This window comes from Myotis nattereri (assembly GCF_964212035.1).
Source record: "Myotis nattereri genome assembly, chromosome: 3".
In the NCBI taxonomy this organism is placed as follows: domain Eukaryota; kingdom Metazoa; phylum Chordata; class Mammalia; order Chiroptera; family Vespertilionidae; genus Myotis; species Myotis nattereri.
Genome location: NC_138077.1, coordinates 180,678,862 through 180,699,181, shown reverse-complemented (window position 1 = coordinate 180,699,181; position 20,320 = coordinate 180,678,862). Strand labels below are relative to the sequence as shown.

Sequence of the window (20,320 nt, the reverse complement as noted above, 5' to 3'; positions counted from 1 at the left end):
TACACATGAGAATGCACAACTAAGTTCACATCATTCCCTCATATGCATAATTTGGGTGTAGCCCGCCCAAATGAAATAAATGCTGTGAGTCATAGGGCTGTAATGGATGCTGACTGCTTGACTGGGCTACTCTGTGCTCCAGAAATATTTTTTGTTTATTTGGTTTTCTGATTTTGAAAGAACTAGAGGCCTGAGGCATGAAATTCGTGCAAGGGGCTTGGTCCTCACAGCTCCAGCTCCGTCTGGAAGGTCGTTTGGCTGTCCAGTCTAATTAGCATATTATGCTTTTATTATTATAGATACATGTACATTGGAAAGAATAGAAAGGATATCAAGAAGCTGTTAACTCTTTTCTAGAGCCATAGAGGTAGAGATAGGAGACAGTGTTTGAGGTGAAAAATATGAGAAAAGACAAGGAAAGATAATTAACTTTGAGTGCCTATCATGTATCTGGCACTTCCTTGGTAACTCTTATAATCAGGTACCATGTAAATGAGAAAAAACAAGACTCAGAGAGAAAAGAGCATGGAATTAGTGGAGCTGTGAATTGAACTCAGATCTGCTAACTTCAAAACACAGGCCCTTTTCACTATACTACTATACGGTCTCTATACATGGTGGGCAGCATGGAATAGCCTGGTGGGCTGAAGGAGCCCTGACTGAACTGGACACCCTGAGGTAAGGCCCAGAGATTCAAATGCCTAAATAACAACGCTCCTCCTCAGTCCAGTCCATGTTTACATCATTAGAACCCAGGTGTCCAGTCTCTAACCCAGGGTCATTCCATTGTACTACATATATCATGCTGCCTCATATGTAATTCTTATGAAAAAATGCATCATAAGCATTCCCCGATATCAAGGGTATCCTAATACTTTCATTCTGGGACAAGAGGATGACATATGAGCGTCATCATGGACAGAGTGTTAATTATGCTTCTGGAAATACCCTTGGTTTATTATTCAGTCAATTTTGACCTACTTGAAAGAATTTCACTCATATTATAGATGTTCCCAGTGGTTTTCCCCTCCCTGGTGGTTGGGGCACATTCCTACGCTGAGTGTGGGAAGAGGTGTGGTGGTGCTGAAGCAACAAGGAAATTTGTGGTCAGATAAACTTGGGCTGGAATCTTAGCTCTGTCAGTTACAGTTACCTTGGACAAGTAATTTCACCTCTGTGAACCTCAGTTTACTAACCTGTCAACATGTTGAAACAGTACTCATCATTTTTTCTGTCAAGCCTGCTCCTCCTCCCCTGCCAGCTCTTTGCCTAACAGCATGAACTACCACGTTGCCTAAGCCAGAAACTCAAGTGTCACCTGTGACGTCTCCCTCTTTTTCACACACCAATCCAATCATGAATTTGATGATTTTGCCTCCCAAAATCTCTATTCTCCCTACTGTTCCCTCATTTAAGTCCTCATCCTTTTGCCTGGATTATTGCAATAGACACTTATAAATGGTTTCCCTGTCTCCAAATTTGTGTCCTTTAATCTATTCTCTACGTCGTAATTAAGAGTGATCTTTTCTAAAATCAAAACTGTTACTGCCACTGACCAGTTTAAAAGCTCTAATGGCTTCCATTGCTTATAAGATAAAATCCAAATTTTTTTTTTTTATTATGTGGCCTTTCCTGATTTGGCCTCTGCCTAGGCTGTCATTGCTCCCCAACCTCGTCCTCTCTGCCTCAGCCAAAACTGTTCCCTCTGTTCTTCAGACACACCGTATTTTCTCTTGCTTCTAATCTAGCTTGTTGCATATTCCATTGCTGCTGCCTGGAACATGTTCTCTCCCGACCTACTACCTTCCCGTCCCTCCACCTCATTTACCTAGCTAAGTCTTAGCTATTCTTCAGGTCTCCATTTAGGTATCACTTCCTCTTTAAAAATCTTGCCCCTGATTCGTGTTCCTATAGCACACTGTGCTTATCCCCTGAAATCATAATTGCCTACTTTCTCACCTGCTTCGGCCAGTAGAATCTAAACTCCTTAAGGGCAGAGATGGTATCTTGCTTACCACAGAATATAGCCTCTCGTAGGCACATAGGAGTGTTCAATACATACTTGATTAGCTGCTTGAATTAATGAGCTGTTCTGTGCTCTCATTGTCCAGATCTCTGGCTCTGTACACTAGGTTTCAGAACCTGGCTCTAGCCCTCTGTTCTGGCTTAGGTGACCTGTTTCCTTCTTGCACTCTAGATAACTCCCAAGATTTTCAGCTCTGTATATTCTCTCTTATTATCAACTTCCTCTGCAGTTCCAATTAGGATAGTCCAAAGAATCCATGTACTGGTGCTGATCAACCCTGACCACCACTGCTATTTGCCCAGAAATAATCTGGTAATAATAACAAACCACCTAATGAACACCTACTATGTGGCAATTCCTTGTATATAAGGCAGACATTAGTCTCATTTTATTGATGAGAAAACACGTTCTATTCATATCTAATAGTTACTCAGGATTTGAACCCAGGTCTGCTAGGTTCCAAAGCTTTTGCACTATATAGGCTTGAAAGCGTTACATTTCTTATTGTATTTGGTTTGACAAGAAACATGTGTAGGTAGGGGAGAGAGACAATAGTAACAATGAGGCAAACCTGTTGGAAGGGGAGTCTGGTGATATCTAACAAAACTACACATGTATTTATCCTTTGACCCAGAAATCCCACTTCTAAGAATTTACCCTTAAGATATATCTACAACATTAGAAAAATACACAAAATTATTAATTACAACATCACTTGTAATACAAAATACTGGAAACAACTGAAACACCCATACATTGGTGTTTTAACGTGTCTTTAACTGGTTTTGAAGTGTGTGATGGTGCATTATCATGAAGCAAAATTACTTTGCCCTGTCCTCTGGCCCATTCTGGTCTTTCACGATCAAAGCATGGTTCAAATTGATTATTTGTTGTTGGTAGCGATCAATATTAACAGTTTCACCTGGTTTTAGAGGAGCGGTTCTCAACCTGTGGGTCGCGACCCCTTTGGGGGTCGAACGACCCTTTCACAGGGGTCGCCTAAGACCATCAGAAAACACATATATAATTACATATTGTTTTTGTGATTAATCACTATGCTTTAATTATGTCCAATTTGTAACAATGAAAATACATCCTGTATATCAGATATTTACATTACGATTCATAACAGTAGCAAAATTATAGTTATGAAGTAGCGACGAAAATAATTTTATGGTTGGGGGTCACCACAGCATGAGGAACTGTATTAAAGGGTCGCAGGATTAGGAAGGTTGAGAACCACTGTTTTAGAGGCTCATAATACACCACACCTTCCTGATCCCACCAAACACAGAGCATTGTCTTCTTTCTGAAGCGATTTGCCCTGGCAGTCAATGTTGATGGTTGACCTGGATCAACCCATAATTTTGTGCATTTGGGATTCTCAAAATAAATCCACTTTTCATCGCCAGTCACAATTTGATGCAAAAAAGACTTTGTTTCGTGCCATTGAAGCAACATTTCACTGATGACTTTTCAGTTTTCCATTTGTCTTTCGTTCGGGTGATGTGGCACCCATTTTCCTTCCTTTAAAATCTTCCCCATTGCTTGTAAATGATCAGAAATTGTTTGCTGAGCAACATTTAATCTTTCTGCAAGTTGTTTTTGAGTTTGACACGCATCTTCATCCAATAATGCTTTTCATTGTTGGTCTTCAAACTTTTTTGTTTGACCTGGATGTTGTTTGTATTTCATCACTTTTAAAGCATTTAAACTAGCGTTCACGAATACCTTGAGATGGAGTATGTTCACCATAAGCTTCCTGAAGTATACTATAACTTTCTTTTTTTAAAAAAAATATATTTTATTGATTTTTTTACAGAGAGGAAGGGAGAGGGATAGAGAGTTAGAAACACCGATCAGAGAGAAACATCAATCAGCTGCCTCCTGCACACCCCCTACCGGGGATGTGCCCGCAGCCAAGGTACATGCCCCTGACCAGACTCGAACCCGGGACCCTCCAGTCTACAGGCTGATGCTCCATCCACTGAGCCAAACCGGTCAGGGCAGTATACGATAACTTTCAGCAGCACTTTTCTTCAAAATAAAGTAATGAATTAAAACTTCTCACAAATGCTTTTTTTTGGCACGGAATTTGACATTTTTAAGCACGAAAATATCTATGATGTTAACACCTTCAGCAAATTTGACATATAAAGTTTTGAAGCTTGCTGTCAATACAACAAAAAACATACACACCAAAATATGTGTAATTCCATCTAGTGGAAAAAAATCCGCATTATTAACCGGTACAACTGGTATCATCTTAGAAATTAAAACTGAGAAAACATATTAAGCAATTATTCAAAATAACAATAGCAAACGCATTATAAGTTAACATAAATAACTTATTTTAATGAAAAACAACCAAAATTTTCAAAACAAAGAACATAATAAGAAGAGTAGCATTGTTTACATTTTTAAAAATCTCTTTAAAGTCAATCTACTAGAAGACAACTGGGTCATATCTGCTTCTGCACACAATCTGTTGGGATACACTGTTTTAATTCATGTAAATGAATAAAATCTGTCCTTAACAGATATGTAGTTAGAAAAGAGAGGAGTATTTTAATAGTCTTGTGATATTTTTTCTTTGAATATTTTCAAAGAAAATACTTGTGAATATTTTCTTTGATACTATATCAAAATTCAACAAGTGGTAATTTCCTTTTTTATAAATGTATTATTACACTTATTTGTGCATTCATTGGTTGATTCTTGTATGTGCCCTGACTGGGGATTGAACCAGAAACCTTGGCATATTGGGACAAGACTCTAACCAACTGAGCTACCTGGTCAGGGCCACAGTGGTAATTTCTTTTTTTTTTTTTTTAATATATTTTATTGATTTTTTACAGAGAGGATAGGAGAGAGATAGAGAATTAGAAACATTGATGAGAGAGAAACATCGATCAGCTGCCTCCTGCACAACCCTCACTGGGGACGTGCCCGCAACCAAGGTACATGCCCTTGACCAGAATCGAACCTGGAACCCCTCAGTCCTCAGGCCGACGCTCTATCCACTGAGCCAAACCGGTCCCGGCCACAGTAGTAATTTCTTAAAGGTTAGCTGAAATGTGGAATCTCAAACCATATCAGTAAATTTTTGTGCTCTGTTCCATTAAAATCTTTGATCTATATTATACTTCAAAAGTAGCTTTTACCCATCCATGTTTTTGTAACATCATGCATTGGTTATTTGAAAAAATACTAATTCACAGAGTTATGCAGATCTACCAAATGTTGACACATTTCATTATATAACATTAAAAAACACACTCTACAACATTTGTTAATCTCACCACCCATTTTTTTCTGAAAAGTTTAGGAAGTTGTCAAGTTCATGGTGGTGAATACAGGTTTTTCAAAATTCTAATATTTACCTGAAAGCTTGAATTTTATCATTGGCTACAAATACTGTTAGTTATTTTCCTTGAAGTAACAGGCTCAGTTCATTTATTTTCTGGACAATGTCTAATTCCCAAGTTGGAATGAATGAGCACAGTTATTTTATTGTTCTTTAAAGTAAAAATGATGTTCAAGTAAAAGTGGTATGTGTGTGTGTGTATTTTTCCAAGTTCTACTCACATATAGAGCCTAGAAGCAATGGCACTGTAGTGGCAATGAGCACACTTAGCACCTAGATATTTCTTTCTCCCTTCCTCCCTTTCTTTCTTCCTTTCTTTTTCTTTCTTCCTTCCTTCTTTCCTTCCTTCCTCCCTCCCTCTCTCCCTTTCTTTCTTTCTTTCTTTCTTTCTTTCTTCCTTCCTTCCTTCCTTCCTTCCTTCCTTCCTTCCTTCCTTCCTTCCTTCCTTCTTTCCTTCCCTTCCCTTCCCTTCCCTTCCCTTCCCTTTCCTTTTTCTTTCTTTCTTTCTTTCTTTCTTTCTTTCTTTCTTTCTTTCTTTCTTTCTTTCTTTCTTTCTTTCTTTCTCTCTTTCTCTCTTTCTTTTGTTTTAGATATTGGTTTCTAAATACCATGTTCCACTAAATGGAATTAGAGTTTTTAGGAGAAATGGGTGATCCCAGGACTGAGGCTAGGAAAGCACAAGAAAAGCCTAGGATGCAGTGCCAGAAAGTACGGGAAATGCTTTTAAAATGATGTGATGATGAAAGAACACAAAAGCTAGCTAAATCTAAAACAATTTGCACATCAAAATAAATAGTGATGGTAACAATGACATAATTCATAGAATAAAATAAAAATTGATGAGTTCATTCTAATATAAATCAACAAACTGATAAATAAATAAATGAGGTAGAAGCATAAATCTCTCCCATATAGTAGGAAAACAAAAATATATAAGGAATGATGACAATGTTATTAAAAAATTACTATTTGGCAACCACGATAGTAATAATTGCTTCAAGCAAGAATTATCAATGCATGTTAGAACTTGTGGGGAGTCTCAAATAATCTCCCCACAATATATTTATACTAATAAAAGGGTAATATGCTAATTAGATCAGACATCTTCTGGACATCCTTTCAGACAAAGCCACTGTGGCGGGGGCAGAGGCAGAGGTGGTTAGGGAGATTAGGCCATCAGGGAAAGCAGTTAGGGATGACCAGGTTGGCAGGGGAGGGCAGTTAGGGGCGACCAGACAGGCAGACAGAGAGGTTAAGGGGCAGTCAGGCAAGCAGGAAGGCAGAGGCGGTTAGGAGTGATCAGGCAGGCAGGGTAGCAGTTAGGGGCATCAGGCAGGCAGGCAGAGTGGTTAGGGGCGATCAGGCAGGCAGATGAGTGGTTAGGAGCCAGCGGTCTCAGATTGGAGAGGGTGCAGGCTGGACTGACGGACCCCTGCTGTGCACTAATTTCATGCACCAGACCTCTAGTTAATTATAAAGAGCAAAATAGTTACTTTACACTGGATAAACCTGGCAAATACTGCCTTAGTTAATTAACAGAACAAAGTTGCTCTCACCAATGATGGGATATATTGGTATCACATGCTTCCTAATATGATGCATTGAGAAGGAGACAACATCAGTTTTGAAGTATTCCTGCTAAAAATGCATAACCTGAATCTAACCATGAAGAAACATCAGACAAACTCAAATTGAGGGATATTTTACAAAAAAAAAATGCCCTATATTCTTTTTAAAATATATATATTTTTATTGATTTCAGAGAGGAAGGGAGAGGGAGAGAGAGATAGAAACCTCAATGATGAGAAAGAATCATTGATTGGCTGCCACCTGCATGCCCCACACTGGGGAGAGAGCCTGCAACCCAGGCATGTGTCCTTGACAGGAATCAAACCTGGAACCCATCAGTCTGCAGAACAATGCTCTATCCACTGAGCCAAACCAGCTAGGGCCCTGTATTCTTTAAAAATGTCAAGGCCATGAAAGACAAAGACTGAAAAACTGTTCCAGATTTTTTAAAAATTAAAGAGATTTGACAACTAATTATAATGTGCGATCCTGCCTAAATTTGGGGTCAGAAAAACTATTTTCTTTTAATATAACGAACATTAGTCGGTCCCTTGGCAAAATTTAAATAAGATCATAAATTCAATCACAATACTATATCAATGTTAAGTTTTTGATTTTGATAATTGTACCCTGATATTTGTACCCTTCTTTTGAGGAAATAGACTGGAAATATTGAGGGATAAATGGATCAGAAAATAATTATAACAGTTCCTTTATATATCTGCTAGAGACCCGGTGCACAAAATCATTAACAGGGAAGGGACCCCTCAGCCTGGCCTGCACCCTCTCCAATCTGGGACCCCTCAGGGGATGTCCGACTGCTGGATTAGGCCCGATCCCACAAGCATCCCTCTCACAATCCAGGACCGCTGGCTCCTAACCACTCACCTGCCTGCCTGATTGCCCCTAATCACTCTACCTGCCTGCCTGATGGCTCTAACCACTCTGCCTGCCTGCCTGATGGCCCCTAACTGCCCCCCCTAGCGGCCTGGCTGCCCCTAACTGCTCCCCACTGCTGGCCTGATCACCCCTAACAACCTCTGCCTCGCCACCCCCCCCCCCCACCATGGCTTTGTCTGGAAGGAAGGAAGGAAGGAAGGACAACCGGAAGATGTCCAGTCGACCTAGTCTAATGAACATATTACCCTTTTATTAGCATATATGTATATTGTCCAGGACAGAGGCACAAGAACTGTGACTCCTGTGCTATTTACTAAGCCAGGAAATGGATATATTTTTGGCCTGAATTCCCTCCTTCCCAGTTTTATTCAGGTATAATTGGCAGAAGGCCTGAATTTTAAAGAACAAATTTTAAAGAGCAAAGAAAATTTTGTTTAGGGTGCTACAGCTGAAACTCACTTGAAGAAACCATTCTTAGAGCACTAGCTTTCTATAGGATGGATGTATATGGCATTAAAATGAGAGGGGGTCTTCCAGGTTGGGAATAGAGATATTTTAGAGTCACTGGATGGATAGTAGTGGAAATCAATGTGAAACTGAGAGTAGGATAACCAATTCAATGGACAGAAGGTCAATGTAGATTAAAATGAAAAAGATTTACAGTAGAGGAGAAAAACAGATGAGACATTTAAGAGCAGAGAGCAAAATGGGTACAAAGAGCCCAAACAATGGAATAATCAGGGAGGTGGTAATGATAATAAAGGCAGCCTCTTTCAGCAACATAATTTGAATAGAAGAGGAGAAATGTGAAACAAGAGGATACTGGTCCTGGGAACAAAGTAATCATCTTTTTTAAAAAAAATTTTTTTTAATTGATTTCAGAGAGAAAGGGAGAGGGAGAGAAACATCAATTGGCTGCCTCCTGCACGCCCCCTACTGGGGAACAAGCCCTCAACCCAGGCATATGCCCTGACTGGGAATCCAACCATGACCTCCTGTTTCATAGGTTGGCGATCAACCACTGAGCCACACAGGCGGGGCCAAATGAATCATCTTCATGTAATTGCTACACCCTGGATAGCATGATTAGTCCTAAACAAACGCAGAATTTTTGGTGGTCGTGAACTAGGCTTGGAAAGCACAGTGATAATGTGAGCTTGTCAAACTGATCTAAGTTCATTTCTCTAGATTGAAGATTTTTAGCAAGAAGTAATTTACTCTTACAGCATTTTCTAAATATTGCAGAAAGGACTGTTAGGGAATCATATGGGAGACCAAAGGAATCTCAGGGTTTACTTTCAGCTTTTCCTTGGATTGGATGCATTTCACATGTGAAATGGTGGCAGTATAGTACTTAATTCATAGAGTTGTTGCGAGGATGAATCATAGTTTCCCTCCGAGCACCAGTTTCTCTGAGTATAAAAAGGGGGTAGTGACTTTTTGGTAATGTGACTCAGAAGTAGGTGGTGTAGGCACACTCAGGATTGCACAGGAACAGCTTTCATTGATTGGAAGAGAGCTTCTAGGTTACATTATCTCTAAGGTGGCTGCTCAATTATTATTTGAAAGTTCCTGGAGACCATATATAATTATCTCATTAAGATTTTTTATTATTAGGACATAACCTCAGGTAAGGTGAGACTGCCTTATAATTTTTTTTAAAGAAAAATATACTGGGTCTATGCTGACATCTGCTATGCAGCAGAATGCCACAGGATCTAGTGTATTAAGTTCTATTATTCCTCAATGGAGGGATGTTATATTAGGGAAATTTTACCCAGACCAACGATGATGAAAAACAATGCACCCATCTTCTGATGGGAATGCATTTACAGAGAGAGAGAGAGAGAGAGAGAGAGAGAGAGAGAGAGAGAAAGAGAGAGAGAGAGAGAGAGAGAGAGAGAGAGAGAGAGAGAGAGAGAGAGAGAGAATGAAAGCAGGTGGGAACAAGGGTGTTTTGGAACCAACAAGAATTGAAACCAACATTTGAATACCTTCTATCGGCCAGTTTCTTTACATAAATTATCTCCAGTCTTCACAATAACTGGCAAGGTCAGCATGAGAACCTGGAGGGTGGAAATAATTAACTTGCCTAGGGTCATAAAGTAAAATACAACAGAGGCTGGAATTGGTAGTACTAGGATCTGCCACCAAAGTCCCTGCTCATTTTACCGTACTACTCTCCGGCAAAATAACGTACTAGTATTTGGAAAAACTGGGGACAAGAGGACTTGGAGAATTTCTCTTTCCCTACGTCTCCTCTAACAGTCCTTTTGTTTCTTTTGTTTTTGGTTCTGATATTTGAGTGGGATCGAGCATGGGGAGTCTAAACAGAATGATCCCACAGCCCCTCTGGATAACAACTGCCTCCCTTCAGGGCCTGACCTGAGGTTTGGCAGGGGTGGCGGGTGGAAGAGGGGAGGTGGCGATAGGGGAGGGGGATTAGTTAGAAAAAGATGCATAGTTCTTTTCTTTAAATTGTTCATGAATTTCAGGACAACCGGTTGGCTATTTTCTTCTCTTGCTCAAAATATTATTAGTTTTAATTATGGGGGCGGTTTTAGTGGTTAAGGTTTGGTATCTGCTGGAAATTTCTGTAAATAATCCCAGTAGATAAAAAAAAAAAGTTAAGGTCAAAGACAACTCCTTCACCTGTTTTGGGAGAGGATCGGGTGCGTGTGTGTAAAAAGGCTGGTGCCTGTCACTCTTTTACACCCAGACACACTGAAGGGTCCCCCGGGAACCCCGAGAGGAAAAGCGAGGGGATGCCCTCACTCCTACTCTCAGGTGAGGGTCCGAGTGGTGGCCAGGGACGTTCTTGCTCCTCCTGGGGTGAAGGAAAAGGGGCAAAGGTGCTCGGGGCTGAGGACGAGGACCAGGGTGGGTGGGGGGCACCCGTGCCGGGGGGACCCAGGGGCTTCCGCCTCCCAGAGGCGTCCCCGGGGAGGGCGGGCGGGAGGCCGTGGCCGAGCTGGGAGCGCCGCGCCCCGCCCCGCCCCGCCCGCCCGCCGCGCTCCCTGCGTCCCGGCCGCCGGTGCCTGAGCGGCGCCGCAGTCCTCGCGCCGTAGCCCGGCGTGGACGGCAGGGGGCGCTGTGGCCCAGCGGCGCCGGCGGCAGGAGCAGCCAAGGCGACGCTGGAGGCTCCGCCGAGGCTCCCCGCCTGCGGCACCGCGGTCGTCCCGCCGCAGCCTGGCGCCCCCGACCCCGCTGCGCTGAGCTATTCCGCTCTCCGCGCGGCGGCGGCGGCCCGGGAGCCCGATGCGGCTCGGCGGGTGCTGGGCCTCAGCAGCAGCGGCGGCGGCCACAGCCCCTTCGGCCACAGCGGGAAGCTTCGCGGCGGCGCCGGGGCAGCGCCGGTGCCCTCCGGAGGAGGCTGCGGGCTCGGGGACGACCCCCCCTGGCCATGCTGAGGCGACGGCGGCCGCGGCTCGAGGTGAGTGTGCGCGGCGCGTCCCGGGCTCGCCCGCCTCGGCCTCCGCGATGGCCGGGGCGGCAGCCCTCCAGCCGGGCGGCGGGGAGACCGGCCCCTGCGGCCACCCACTCGCCCCACACCCACCCAAACCCCCGGCTGGGGCCTCCGCCTTTCCCCCGGTGTCCCCGAGCGGGCTGGAGGCGCGTGAGGGGCGACTAGGCCCCGCGCCGCCGAGCAGCCCTGGCCCGGCCTCGGTTCCGGCGCCGCCCGGTGCGGAGCCGGGGCCGGCGGGGCGCTGGCGCCCCTCGGATTGGCCTCGGGCGGAGCGCAGCCTCTCCTCCCGGCCCTGCCCGTCCATCCCCGAGGCTGTGGGAGGACGCCTGTTTGCCCACAGCCTCGGCTTTTCCGCGACACCCCCTCTCCCAGCCCCGCAGAGTCGAGGTGAAGGGCGGGAGGCCGGGGGGGGGGGGGGGGGGGGGAGGCGGTGTGATGGGAGTGCTGGGCCCCGTCAGCCCCGGTGCCCCTGGTGCCCCTGGAGTGTCATTTACGATCTGATGGGTTGAAAAGAACCCTTTGCGTCTTATTTGAGGTGAAATTTCATCACCTGCCGGCAGCTCATCCCTGCCTTCTTCTGTTACATGTTGTCTCGCGGCGTGGTCTGCCTCGGAGGAAGCTCCATCCCGGCTTTGCGATGTTTCTTAGAGAAATGCTCACGATTATTTAAAAAATAAAAATACACATACATGTATTTTTACCAAAGTCGTTTCCCTCTTCTCCCCCTGTAAGTGCGTTTTAATGCTTCAGCCCTTGGTGCAGAAGTGTTCCACCTACTAGATCCGCAGAATGGATGACGGAGGGTTTTTAGAAGTCGTGCCGTCCTGATCACAGGTCCCCGGTGGACATGGGGCATATTCTAAATGTCAGAAGTTGGATGACTTGTCCTGGCATTCGTGTCATAGAAAAGTTAGTGACTAGTGGTTACACTGTACTGCCCTTTGCCAGATGTATCCGTGTCTCTGGTTTCTGATAAATGCGGTTAAAAGTTGTTCTTGTTTTCTTGTTATGGATGTGAAGGTTGTAGGATGGATAAGGACTTCTAAAACTTGTATAAACATGAAAAAGCAAATATGCTTATTGTTGAAAACTTGGGAAGTACAGAAAGGCACTGTATGGGTTCCCCATCAATATTTAATAATGGGGGAAAGGTGACCTATAATCTCAGAGTACATGTTTATGGTCATTTAAAGTGTAAATGTTGGGCTTATACTGTTGGTAATTTTTAAATTATTCTGCATGTTAGGTTCAAAGATAAAAGACTGTTCCGTTTCACTGTTTAACATACAGGCATTTGAATAAGACCTATAAAAATGTTTTACTAAATTCTGTTGTAATCATAGTTGAGTTCATCAATAAAAACAGAATAACATGGGTAACTACCTAAAAGACCCCTGACTTTTTACCACCTGTGCAGCAAGAGAAGCTCCTGAAGTCTAGGGAGGTTTGGTGTAGGAAATGTTTTTGAGGACCTGTCATGTTACATGCAGTACCCTTATATTGTTTTTGTAAGATTTTGCTCAAATATTTATAATGGTAAAAAATTGGCTTGATTAAAAATGTTTTTCTGTAGGTTACATTAGGTTTTAAAAAGTCCAATCCAGTTTTTCTCAGTGTGTCCCTAAAGACTACCAGCTTTAGAATCAGCTGAGGGTCCTTATTAAAAGATGCAGATTCTGGCCCCTTGAATCAGAATTTCTAGGGCCCTGGCCTGGTAGCTCAGTTTGTTAAAGCATTGTCCTGATATGCCAAGGTTGTGGGTTCAACTCCCCCCCTCTCCCCCATACAAGAATCAACCAGTGAATGTATAAGTGGAATAACAGATCAGTGTCGGTCTCTGTCTCTCTCTCTTCCTCCCTCTAAAATCAATATAATAATTAAAAAAGAATTTCTGAGAATGATGATGGCCCAAGAATCTTAATTCTTATCAAGCTCCCCCATGCTTAGTTCTATCACAGTTTGAGAAATCACTGATATAATAAGTTTAAAGTTAACTAACCTTGGCAAGTTGAATGAAAAGTATGGTGTCTGTTTTCTAGTTAAACTACCAGTCAGTCTTAAGTGGCAATATAGTCATTTCTCTTAGCAACATATAGTGGTGTTTTAATCTTAGAGAAAAGATATTTCAAGGGACAGCTGATTCAGTTAACAAACATTTGAGAGCCTTTTGTGGTAGCTGTGTTGTTATAAAAGAATACCTGGCTATTTACTTTGGTTCTCATCTCCTTGGACCTCAATGTTATTGTCTGTAAAATGCAGATAGTTATACTTATCTTGCAAGATTTTTAGGGTAAGTATATCTGAAAAAATTTGTAACCTGTAAAAGATAGTTATAAAACTTTAGCTTATAAAAAAATGTATAATTTTATTGATTTCAGAGATGAAGGGAGAGGGAGAGAGAGAGAGAGAGAAGCATCAACGATGAAAGAAAATCATGGATCGAGCCTGCAACCCAGGCATGTGCCCTGATTGGGAATCAATCCATGACCTCGTAGCTCATAGGTCCAAGCTCAACCACTGAACCACACTGGCTGGGCAAATTTTAGCTATTAATTTTAAGTGCCAGGTGCATTCTTTGGTGTTCTGAGAAATACAATAATGACCAAGGTCTTTGCTAGCAACTAGCTAATTGTACAAGTAGGACATATTTAGTTAACTGTTATAAGGTAGGGTCAGACAGGTGTTGTAATTGAGTGGAATATGCTAGATCTCTTGTTAAGACTACTATGTTTAATGTAGTAGCTTGCCTGTAAGAATATTAGTAATTTTTATATATGATCTTTCTTCTTCCAATTCCTGATTCAGTGTTTTATTCTTTAAGGAGGTAATTACATATATTGCCTGGTAAGTGATAGTTTTATTAATTTTATTTTTAAAATTGATTTTAGAGAGGAAGGGAGAGGGAGAGAGAGATAGAAACATCTATGATGAGAGAGAATCATTGATCTGCTGCCTCCTGCATGTCCCCAACTGGGGATTGAGCCCACAACCCTGGCATGTGCCCTTAACCAGAATCAAACCTGGGACCCTTTAGTCTGCAGGCTGATGCTCTATCCATTGAGCCAGGGCTAAGTGATAGTTTTATATAAACTCCTTAGCAAGACAGAAATGAGTGGAGATGATCCCATTTCTTTCTCTGTTGCTAAGTTACCACTATACATTTCATTCAGTAAACTTTTATTTGGTACCTGTTATGTGCTTGACAGAGATTAGTTGCAAAGGCACAATTTAAGCCTCAATTTTCTCTTCTACAAAATGAAGCTGATAATACCCACCTTATGGATTATTGTAAGGATTAAATGATGTGATGTGTAAATCAGAGCTATGATTTAGTCCCAGCAGTCCCAGTAAGTCATTATTACTCTGGAAGTAGAAAATATGCTTCTAGTTTACTTCTCTTTGAAAGAGCTTGAAAGATCATTATTTATTTATACAGTTTACTACTAAGAAATAAAATCATTATGACCATTTTAAAGTATTAGAGATTGCTAAATTAAGGAGGAATCAAGGTGTCAGTAGTTAGTATTTTAGTTGTGTAGTTAATAGAAAATCTTATACTTTATGATACTAAATACATTTAATAAAATAATTAAAAATGCTATTTATAAAATAATCCCAATTATGCAAATTAAGTAGTACTTACAATTTTTTTCTTTTGAATTACTGTAAATAGCCCATTTATAGAACTGAACTATTGGAAAAATTAGAACAATATATAATGTTTTGTACTTATGAAATACTTTTTTGAGAGCCTTTAATAAAATAGGTAAAGATGAGGAAATCTCTATGGACATGTTGAAATCAAGAAAAGGCATCAAATTCATATTGGGTAAGGGAAAAGGAGAACTTAATGAATGTTAATGGTGATCTTGAGGCATTTAGGATTTTATATTGCAGAACTATTTTTAAAGTCGTCTTAAATTTTTTCTGTTAATTGTCTTTTAGTTTAACATCCATACATTTGTTAATTTAAGCTTAAAACATACTTTTCTGGACCTAGGCTTTTGGCTATCATGTTTCTTTAGTTGGAAATTCTATAGTGATTTGTTATCTATTCTCTTTTCTTATTATTTATGATGACATACCCTTAAGGATATGCTTTTTAAATATCTATGATGGTAGTTTTGTTGCATTTTAAAAAAATATAGAAGTAGTAAATCCATTCTCTAGATTTAAATATATTAATTAATTTTAAATGGAAATTTATTACCTTTCAGAGGAAGGAGCCTTAGGAAGTAAGATAAAAGAAAATGGTAAGGTGAGTCTAGAATTTTTCATAAATTAGGGAAAGTTTGGGTATATTCAGCCTTGGGTTTTTCTGGCAGTTTGAAATAATATTAACTGTAAAGAGGCTGTAAAATGTGAAGAATTACATATATTTCAAATAATTTAGAGTATTAGGAAAGGCTCAATATTTTTTTGTTTAAAGTATTACATAAGGCTCTATTTTTGGTAATATCTTTGTTGAGATATAATTCACATACTATACAGTGTACTCATTTAAAGTATACACTTCAGTGGCTGGTTAGTCACAGAATTGTGCAAACTTCATCACTATCTAATTTTAGACATTTTCATCTCTCTAAAAAGAAACCCATTCCCATTAGCAGTCACTTCCCAGATCATCCCCTCAGTCTTCCCTGCCCTTAAGCAACCACCACTGTGCTTTCTGCCTCTGTGGATTCGCATATCTATTCTGTAAGTGGAATCACACAATATGTTACTAGCTTCTTTTACTTTAGCATAATGTTTTCAGTGTTCATCCATGTTACAGTATGCATCAGTACTTAATTTCTTTTTATTGTCAAATAATACCCCATTGTATGGATGTAACACATTTTATTTATCCATTCATCACCATAACCATCATTCATAGCCAGAACTTAGTGAAACTGGTCAACCATATTGGGCGATCATGGGAATAGTGGTGTGGGGGCTTTAACTATAAAAGGTTGTATTCTAAGAATATTGTTTAAGGAAAGGCAATTGTAAGCCTTAGTTTTAGTTTTCCTTTAGCTGCTGAAATATTTCTAAAAAGTTAGAGTCCAGTTGTATATTTAGCTATTAACGTTTCTAAGCATTAGACTGACAGATTTTAGCGATTGCTATTACCTCTCCATGATATGTAATTCTATATACATAACGATTAGTCATTGCTCTTTATTCTTAATGTAGTATGGTCCCTATTGTTTGTTTTCAATCAAGGCATTAAAGCTTTTCTATGAGATTTTTGTAAAACATAGTTCAGAGTCAACAATAATGACTTGCTAATGTTTCTAAAGTTATTTTAAAATAGTGAGTACTGCAGAGAACCATGTTTGAGTTAATAAAGTACAAGTTTTGGACCTTCATTCTACACACAGTGGATCACCCAAAGTATTTTCCCACTTGATTTGATCACTTTTAGATCCTTTAATAGTAACTGAACTGAGTGAGCTGAAAGGCTTCTACTAGTTTGTTATACAGCCTTTTAGTTGCTTTGGATGCCATAATTTCAATATAAAGTTAAAAAAGAATTCAGCAGTTCTGGAGTCTTTTTGCTGGGATTAATGAAAAGGTATGCATTTCTATTTGTAATATGGTTCTTTTCTACCTCTTATGATTGTTTGGTAGTATCTGCCAGCATGCCTTTTATTAAAATGAATAAAGAGTAAATGGTATATATTTTTAATTATTATTGTTTCAAAGCACAGCAGATCTGTCTCAAAATTATCTTTATTAAAATAAAAAGCAAGCAGTATGAAAATTTTTTGAAATTATTCTGTCAGGGTTTATGTAAATTCTAATATCCATTTTTAATTTTCAATTGAACATGAAAAACAACCCCTAAAAAGTAATTGAAGTAAAATACTTTGAGTTTGAGAAAAACCAACACATTGCGTACCGCATAGAAATCTCTAAGACATACGCCAGGGACCGCATGTTTTTGGGCAAACTGCACGTTATTTAAATCATCATAATGCATTTTAGTTTTTCAATAATTATAACATTTTTATTTACAAAAACAATTAAACAATTAAAGCTCCTAGTACTTTTTTATTTTTTTTAAAAAAAATATATTTTATTGATTTTTTACAGAGAGGAAGGGAGAGAGATAGAGAGTTAGAAACATCGATGAGAGAGAGAAACATCGATCAGCTGCCTCCTGCACATCTCCTACTGGGGATGTGCCTGCAACCAAGGTACATGCCCTTGACCAGAATCGAACCTGGGACCTTTCAGTCCGCAGGCTGATGCTTTATCCACTGAGCCAAACCGGTTTCGGCCCTAGTACTTTTTTACCGTATGGTACTGTGTAAAACATTTTCCTCTATGAAGAGGGACCAAACAGAATTTACATAAGTATCTAGATTCGCTCCTTTTTCCATGGGCGTGAAAAACGAGGACACTCGTGAACGGTCCTTAACAGATGGCGCGAAACACGAGAAAACTCCTGAGCGGTACGAAATGTGTTAAAACTTCAAAATATATCATCTAACCTTTTCGTGATTCTGGTGATGTAATAACTGCCCATAGGCTTTTAAAAAAATTAGCAGCTGAGGTTAATTGTTGTGGTTTTATTTAGGTCATTCTTAGACATTTCTGCTCAATGTCTAAAAAAATAAGGTTGATTTTTTTTTTTAAGGTTGATTTTTTTAGTATGGCATAGCCCTTCATGATTTGGTTCTAACCTGATCATTCCTCACTTCTGTTTCTGCATGTTCCACTACCCAATCCTTCCAAGATTCCAGGTTTATGAAGTTTTTCTTGATTATTTGACCTTGTATTTCTTTTTTTTTTTTAATATATTTTATTGATTTTTTTACAGAGAGGAAGGGAGAGAGACAGAGAGTTAGAAACATCAATGAGAGAGAAACATCGATCAGCTGCCTCCTGCACATCTCCATTTGGGGATATGCCCGCAACCCAGGTACATGCCCTTGACCGGAATCGAACCCGGGAACCTTCAGTCCGCAGGCCGACACTCCATCCACTGAGCCAAATCGGTTTCGGCGACCTTGTATTTCTTGTGTAATATAAAAGCTTTGTTAACAATGTGCCATCTTCTGCTAGGTGTGTCACGTATGTTATTTCTAATTCTTAAAATGACCCTGTAGTATCCATAGTGTTCTGCCTATTTTACAGCTGAAAGAACTGAGTGTCTTGGGAACCCACATCTGTGTCAAACCATATAGCTCTTCCTATAAAATCCACATTCTTTTTCATCTTGTGAACCTCCCGATGTGTTCTGTCTTTGTTTTATTTTAGGATTTTCTATACTGCTTGATGAAATATTCATATTAGGAGAGCACAAATTTAGTTGATTGACTTTGGTGGATATTTGCATGTAGCATTTTGTATAAGAAAAAGGTGTGTGTGTGTGTGTGTGTGTGTGTGTGTGTACTTGAGAAACTTCAGCTTCATATATTGGTATTTAATATATTTTATATTTTATTGATTTTTACAGAGAGGAAGAGAGGGATGGAGAGTTAGAAACATCGATGAGAGAGAAATACTGATCAGCTGCCTCTTGCACACCTCCTACTGGGGATGTGCCCACAACCAAGGTACATGCCCTTGGCCGGAATCGAACCTGGGACCTTTCAGTCCGCAGGCTGACGCTCTCTCCACTGAGCCAAACTGGTTAGGGCTGGTATTTTAAAAAATTTTTATTGTGGTAAAATACACCATATACTGGTAGTTTTGAAGCAGATAAAAATGCCTGCTTTGCTATTATTAGAAAAATGCAATAACTGATCTCTGGACCTCATTTCTCTGATCTGAAAATGAGTGGTGGACTAGATGTTTACATCCCCTTCAACAGTTAGTATTCTATTCAATGTTTCTAAAGAAGTAGTGAATGAAAAGATAAATAACATGTAGACAACTCCAGGCAATGGTGAGTAAATGTCATTAATGAAGTAACAGAATGAGGGTGGGGGTGGGGGTGGGGGTGGTAGCAATGTGCTCTGGATGGTGGCTAAGGAAAATAGAAGAACTAAGACCAAGGGATTGTAATTTATATAAAAGTTTTTTGTGTAATAAAGGAAATATATTTCTGAATAAAAACAGAAATTCTGGACGTTAGCTGGATGAATGAATAGCTTGTTGCTGAGGCCTCTTCTTTGTCTATTAGCCCCTCCTTTGCTTTTTTTTTTTTTTGTGATAGTGTGTATATGTGTTTGAGAAAAAATGCATGTAGAGATGTGTTATATGAAAACTAGAGTCCGGGTGCATGACATTTGTGCACTGGGTGGGGGTGAGGGGGTGGTCCCTCAGCCCAGTTTCTGTCCAGGAGCCCTTGGGAGATGTCCGCCTGCCAACTTAGGCTGATCCCCCTGGCAGTCAGACATCCTTCTTGCAGTCCGGGGCTCTCGCAGTCCCGGACCCCTTGCTCCTTACTGCCTGCCTGCAGTGGATGCGGGAGAGGCTCCCACCTCTGCAGCTGTGCTCACCAGCCACGAGCCTGACTTCTGGCTGAGCGCACTGACCACCAGGGGGCAGCTCCTGCATTGAGCATCTGCCCCCTGGTGGTCAGTGTGCATAATAGTGATCAGTTGTTCCATGTTCGGTCGATTTGCATATTAGGGTTTTATTATATAGGATTATGTCTGATAGGATAGGATAGCCAGGTCACCAGTAGCACTTGGAATAAAGCTTTTATATTGCTCATAAAGTTGGAATTCAGTAATTAAAATGGGATCAATTATTGTAGATCTTCACAGTTTGTTGATAAAGCAAAGGAGGCATGTTTTGCATTAAAAAAGCATGAGATACACTTTATTTATTGATTGATTTTTTTAATAATAAAAACTGAATTTTAATCAAAGTGTAATCTCTGCAGAAACATACATCTGGGAAGGGCATGTGGCAAAGAGACACCCCCCCCCCTTTTTAAATTTAAATTCTTTATTGTTTAAAGTATTCCATAAGTCTCCTTTTCCCCCCACTGACCTTTTCCCGGCTGCCCCCCCCCCCTCCCCCCCAGCATATGCCCTTACTTCCCATGCTC

At 40.6% G+C, this 20,320-nt stretch overlaps 1 protein-coding gene across 1 annotated transcript in view; it reads left to right on the top strand.

Annotated features, from left to right (window-relative positions):
• Positions 1–10,968: 10,968 nt before the first annotated feature.
• Positions 10,969–20,320, top strand: part of ZFYVE9 (zinc finger FYVE-type containing 9) — a 127,540-nt gene continuing 118,188 nt past the window's right edge. The window contains exon 1 of the mRNA XM_081087119.1: positions 10,969–11,295. The gene's annotated coding sequence lies outside the window, so the exon portion shown is untranslated. The remainder of the gene's footprint in view (positions 11,296–20,320) is intronic.